The sequence below is a fragment of the Amia ocellicauda genome, chromosome 15, assembly GCF_036373705.1.
Source record: "Amia ocellicauda isolate fAmiCal2 chromosome 15, fAmiCal2.hap1, whole genome shotgun sequence".
Lineage (NCBI taxonomy): Eukaryota > Metazoa > Chordata > Actinopteri > Amiiformes > Amiidae > Amia > Amia ocellicauda.
The window spans coordinates 3,604,674-3,611,358 of record NC_089864.1 but is presented as its reverse complement, the minus strand read 5'-3'; positions in this window follow the sequence as shown (position 1 = coordinate 3,611,358).

The following is a 6,685-nucleotide window of genomic DNA, read 5'->3' as shown; positions in this document are numbered from 1 at the left end:
TTGAAGAACAACAAATATGACAATTTTACATGACAACATAATATAATGATTGAATAAGCCTAATGTATACCTGCAAAGCAATTTGTGTTTTTTGGATTGGTTTTATTCAGGGTTCTTTTGTGAGGACACTTTTGTTCTTATTATAGCCTTCCCAGGATTCCTGCCCTAATCTGATGGTCACAGGAAGTGCGGTAAACCCAATCTGAAATTAAAAATACAATGACCATAGGGCCTGGTACCCTAGCTTTTAATTGTGATATTAATATTTAATGTAATTCATACAAAAAAGAGTTGTCTTTAATATTATGTAAATCAGGCCTGGACTTTTATCCACACAGGAATCGACAGGCCCACTGAAGTGAAAAATGGACTGGCCCTTCTGGCATTTCCCAGAATTGCCAGATGGCCAGTCTGCTGTGGGCCTCACAGAGCATGTCTCACCGTGCTCCACATTCCTCATCAACTCTTCTGATCGCCGGGCTTCTTAACGTGCCGTACGCCACAGTCATTAACCGTTTACTATTGATGTCCTCAGATGTCTGGGGACGGCCTTTATCAATGAGGACTTCCATCTATTGTAGTTTTGAAACACATTTCAAATATTTACCAATCCCCCCCGAAACAGAGCAAGTATACAGGTCGAAAACAGGCAAGGGGCGAGAGCCGGCAAACAGAAGAATTAGAGTAATGCAAGAATTGTAGTCAAAGGGATAATTGAGTGGTGAAGAGAACAGGACAGAGAAGGAAATCCAGAAGTCGGTAACAAGCACAGGTCAGAAACAGGAGATGCTGTAACAGGATGAACTGCTCAGTCATGTCACTCAAAAGCAAACAAGAATTTACACTCAGGACAGGGAACAAAGGGGTATATATACAGGGGACTAATGAGCAGGGAAACTAGATGAAGGTGAGTTAATTAGGTAACAGGTAGGAAGTGATTAAGTGATGATGAGATGAAACCAGAGCCAGGGAGACACATGTCAAAACTGGGGAGACTGTGCCATCTGGTGGTGAGCTTGTGGAAGATCAGGCTGAGGATATGAAAACCAGTGACAATTACCATCAGTGAAGGACGACTGATACACTTTCATTTCCCTGATTGACTTTATTTTACAAAAGCTACCCTTAAGTAATAAAGACTCAACAGTGATCGACAATACAACGCATCAGCAGCCACACACTGTCATCATGTACAGCAACATATAATGACACACAGCCATAAGTCATCTTGTGTCTTGCCAGTTTGCCCATTTTATGAATTCTGTCTATATCTACCCACCTACGTTTCTATCCATCAGCCTACCTACCTTTCTACTTTTCTTTCCTTCTTTCGTTCGAGCAGATTCCATATATAAAATAGAGCCTCTGTTCATCTAATAAGATTGACATGTTTCCACATGAATGCCAAACATGCAATCTCTAAGATGTGATTTAACAAAAATATCTCAAAAACTCTTTAAAAAGTTTATATACAAGGCTTGAGATATTTTTGTTAAATCACAGATATATATATAAAATATACTTTGTAAAGAGTCATATAGAGATTGCATGTTTGGCATTCATGTATATATGGCATGGCATTCATATATATATATATATATATATATATATATATATATATATATATATATTACAAATTACTGAACTTTTAAAATGTTTTAAAATACTTCTTGAGTAAAGTGTAAGTTGCCCTGGATAAGCATGTTTGCTAATAATCATCATAATAATGAAAGGTGTAACTGTTTTCCTATGGCTTTCACAGGCCTTCTCTGTGCTTTACTACACTCTACTGTGACTAAAACATGGTCTACCACAGTCCACACACCACAGAAGTGTTGATTGTGGTATATCATGGTATTCCCGCAGTCCAGTGTAATAAAGCACAACGAAGGCTAGTCAAACCCTCTATTTCACAACTATAATGAAAGCAGAGTAAAATAACCATCTTATTGCATAAGCATCCTGTCTGTGTGACGCCTGTACTTTTCATACAATAGCTCCCGAATTGCACATTTGAGCATGATATACTTTAACTAACCGGGAATAAACAAACAGTATCTGGTAACAGTGCATGTGTAAATGTTCAGTGGGTTCCTCTAGACAGTCTCGGCTCCTCCGCGCTCAGGTCCTGTGAAAGGGGAGGAATTGAGAGGTGTTGTCAATTGTTATTCATCGTTTTCTCGCAGGGCTGCACAGCTGTGGTCTCAGGGTGAGGAGATATCAGTGTCTTCAGGTTATCCTTCAATCTCACATGGAATTTGGAGCAGGTGACACAAAGTGTGTCGGGAATTGATCTTGATGTTACGCAAACTTACAAGTGACACACAACACAAAAACTAAACATCAACAAAACGTGTCAGCCTGCTGTATCAGCACCACGCACTGGCAGACACGGTCCAGGCCACGGTGTGTTTGTGCCTGCTCTGTTTTGGAGGAGGTACAATTAGCAGTGCGCAGTGTCACAGATGTTTAATGTATGTGCTGCTCCCTGGCTTCATCTTCAAATAAGGTAGGTGTGCACTGACTCACTCACAATCACAACAGATGAGGCCTCACTGTGCTTGGGCTTGTTGAACGGGCTGTAGGAGGGAGTACTCACATACAGGGTGGATCAGGCAGGTAAGCAGACAAAGACATATAGATATATAGACACATAGGCAGTGGGGCACAAAGGTCAATAGGTAGATGCTTAGGAGAGTTTCACAAATACAGTGAGAGATGGGAAAGAAGGAGAGAGAGAGAGAGAGAGAGAGAGAGTCAGATGGGGCGGCATCAAGACAGACTCTTACTTGTACCAGTGCTCTTAGGGGCTTCACTGAGAGAATAATCCGAATCGTTAGACTGGGCAGCATCTGTAACACAGAGATACAAAGACACACACAGACAGTCACAGGCTCAGTGATACACTGTGTCAGAGGTTGTGTTATTGGAAGGAAGGGAGAGGGGGAAGTAGAGGGAATGGGCACAGAGAGAGAAAAGGAATGAGAGGGGAGGGGGCTTAGACAAAGATGGACGGACAGAGAGAGGGGATGTGAATTGCCCTTGGGGGTTAGGGGGAACTGCTCCCCAGACCACATCCACAGACCTGATGTAAATCAACAGTGACGCTAAAGCAAAGTACAGCAGTGTATTCACAATCCACAGCTTTCTCTGGCTCGGACACAAGACAAGGGAGGACATGATTTCAGATTTCACCGATAGCATTGCAACAACTGGTCAACATGTCCAACGCATGGCATCTACGGCTCCTACTTCGTGTGTGCATGGGGGTGTCTGAGTGTGGCAATGTGTTTTAGGAAGTGAATCAAATAGTTAGTTAATTGGTAAATGCAATTGATTAATGCATTTGGATGATTGTTTAGCAGATTGGTACATTTGACTGTCATGAATGACGTTTCTCTTCCTAAATCACAGGTGTCCTGCATCCCAAAGGCCAACCAACACCCCTCCCCCTCCTTCCAGACCCCAAGAGTCTCTGAAACAGGAAGTGCATTCAATCTCACCCTTCCCAGCTGTCTCGGGAGCCACAGAGTTGTCTGAATTCGGACTGCCGGTTGTCTCTAGAAAAGAATGAGATGAGATAAGAACAGGGTCACAGATCAAAGTTCATGCCCACCTCCCCTCCACCCCTCCACCCCAGTGTCTGTTCATTGTGTCACATCAGTTGTAATCTAGGAGTGCCTGCCCCAGAGCTCACCTTTCTCCATATCCTTGTGAGGCTGAACCAAAGAGTACTCAGAGCTCTGGACAGGTGCCGGATCTGAGCAGGAGACACAAGACCAGCTGAGGCATACGTGTGTTCTCTCTCATGTCTCAACCACACCCATTGTTCAGATGATGTCAACCAGCCAGGTATTTGGTAGGTTCATGTACAAACCGCACACACACACAGTTAATAGTGTTTGGTCAGTACCTTCCTTAGCAGTCTGTGGGGCCTGGGCCAGAGCGTAGTCGGAGCCCTGATCGCCGGCTTGCTCTAGGACGAGACAAGGGCAGCGTCAGAGACACAGATTTCAGATTGCTCCACCCCCCCGCTCTTCTGTAACGGTGGATCTGCATTCACTACTTACTGGCTTCTGCCTCATTGATGACGGCGTAGTCGGATTCAGCATTTGCTTCTGCAGCTGCTGGGAGGAACAGCAGAGAGGTTACGACTGAGCCGCTCAGTCTCTGCATTCATACACCCATAACATCAGACCAATCACGGGAGGCGTCTCAGTCAGGCGACAGCAGGCAATAACATCCCCCCAATAGCTGCTGGGGAAGTTGTAATGTATAGTTTTTTTCATTTATTTTGTCTTGAGCTAGTGTGTGATGTTTATTGCATAGGCTGTGTTTCATTCCATCATATTTGGTTATCTGCTGATGTAACAATGTAGGATGAGGATATTCCTAAACTTCCTAACTTTCCCTCATCCCTCGGCTTGTGTCACAGAGGTAAGGAAGGGCAGTGTACCTGTTATCTGAGGCATGTGTATGATAGCGGAGTCTGTTGAGGTGTCCATGGAGCCTAGAGGAGAGAGAGAGAGAGAGAGAGAGAGAGAGAGAGAGAGAAAGAGAGAGAGAGAGAGAGAGAGAAAGAGAGAAAGAGCAAGGTGGGTTGGGAGTTCATGGTATGGCTGAAATGGCTACATTTCAAGATAAATGTTGATATCTTCCCCAGTACCACAGGGTGGCATAGTGGCTCAGTGGTTTTGACACTTGTTCCTAATGTGGAAGATTGTAGGACAGCCCAAGTAGTGCCAGCATTAAACGTACCAGTGAATGGGGCTTCAATAAGGTAAAAAAGTGATGCATTGAGCTAAACTGGGGTACAGAGCATGCAGCCAAGGGGAGAAGGAGTCAGAAAAGAGTTTCAAACCACTCAAACTGGCAAGTGAATCCAAACACCAGTAACAGAGTACCAGAATAACTAAAGTAAACAATTTTTATATAAAAGTTACAGTATGACCCCAGGCCTGGATTTGTCGACTGCACCAAACCCACACCCCCACAATTCGTCAGCATACAAATCACCAGCACTCGCCCCTCCCAGTCGACATTTTGTCAGCCCTCCTGCCTGCTATTGGGCTGCTATTGTCATTGATTGCCAGGGCCACTTCAGAGTCCCAGTCACCCTGAGTAACTCTGTCTTATTGCAATAACTCTGCTGCCGGTAAAGTACTGTAAGTTTTCACTTTCTATTTTCCTTTATAGTGCACATACATCATCTGTATTGATAGACAGACAGACAGAGGGACAGGAAGGTACCAACCTTTATTTCTGCACCTCCTGCAGCAGCACATGATCAGCACAACCACACAGACCAGTATGAGCACTCCTCCTCCCACCGCAGGGTACACCACTATCGTTCCCCCTGCAGAGACAGACAGAGACAACCTGCACTGGCTGCTTTGTGTTTTCTCCTATGGTTATAAAATTAATTTACAATACACATCTGCTTTGCTCTGGTTCATGCTTTGCTACACTTCTCCATGCTTTACCACAATTTCACAGTGGAAAACTACAGTAAACAGTCATAAGAGCATTGCTCTTAACTGAACTCCTTCCACTCCACATTTGCTTTGTTTTGTCTCCCTTAATTGAATTCTATCTACAAGGTCACTCTGCTATACATTATAACATTACACTGGACTTCAGAGACAACATGCCTGACTTCCCTTGCATAGACCTGGGTCATACTCACATGGAACAGGGGCTGCAGATGGTGAATGTGTAGCAGTAATAGGAAAAAACAGGACAGGGTGACAGTTCAGTTCAACAAGAAAGAAGTACAGCCAAGTTAATACCACCACAACTACTAATACTAATGCTGCTGGAACTACTATTACTACTAACACTGCTGCTGCTATTACTACTACTACACAACTTACTAACAGGAGCAGCGGGACAGTCACAGTGACAGGACTCACAGGCAGTGGCTGGAAACACAATCTGAGTCCTCCCACAGCGTGGGTCACGAGGTGAAGAAGTGCTTGTTGTACTTTTCTATTTAACTGTGATTTTTGGAACAATACGCTCGAGGTCCCTTCGGAGTTGATCTCTTTTCAACTGGTTGTCGTTTCAGAATAAGTCCCTATCTGTACAGGTAAACACAGTCCAGTAGACAGGAGCTGGGCAGGTAATAATAGACAGTGACAACACACACAACACACAGACCTGTAATTGAAATAGGTCTGATTTGTAATTGTATACTGTATTATTGTACTTTTGTATTGCTCTTGTGTCCTGTAAGTCACCCTGGATCAATACATAAATAATCCTATTAATAAATATAATACAATAATGCTAGGATGCACTGCTCAGAGCTAACAGATAGACAAGACAGACAGAGCAGTCAGAGGGTGCAGCGCTCAGAGCACCACAGTGTGGGACAGAAACCAAGGGCTTCACAACATTGACCAGCCTCTGAGCATTAGAGAGGGGTGATACTCACCGGTGATGGGGGTTCCTGTAGTCGGGGGACCAGTAGAACTGGGAACTCTCTCAATTACACGCACACACACACACACACACACACATACACACACACACACAATGGGGCTCACACCGCACTGACAGTATCTCAGTGAACTGGGAGCTGCAGGAGAATCGGTGCAGCTTTTCTTGGCTCAGGAGCTGGAAAATGGGCCACAGATGGGTCTCACTCACCTGTACTGGAAGAGGTTGTAGTCCTGGTGGCTGC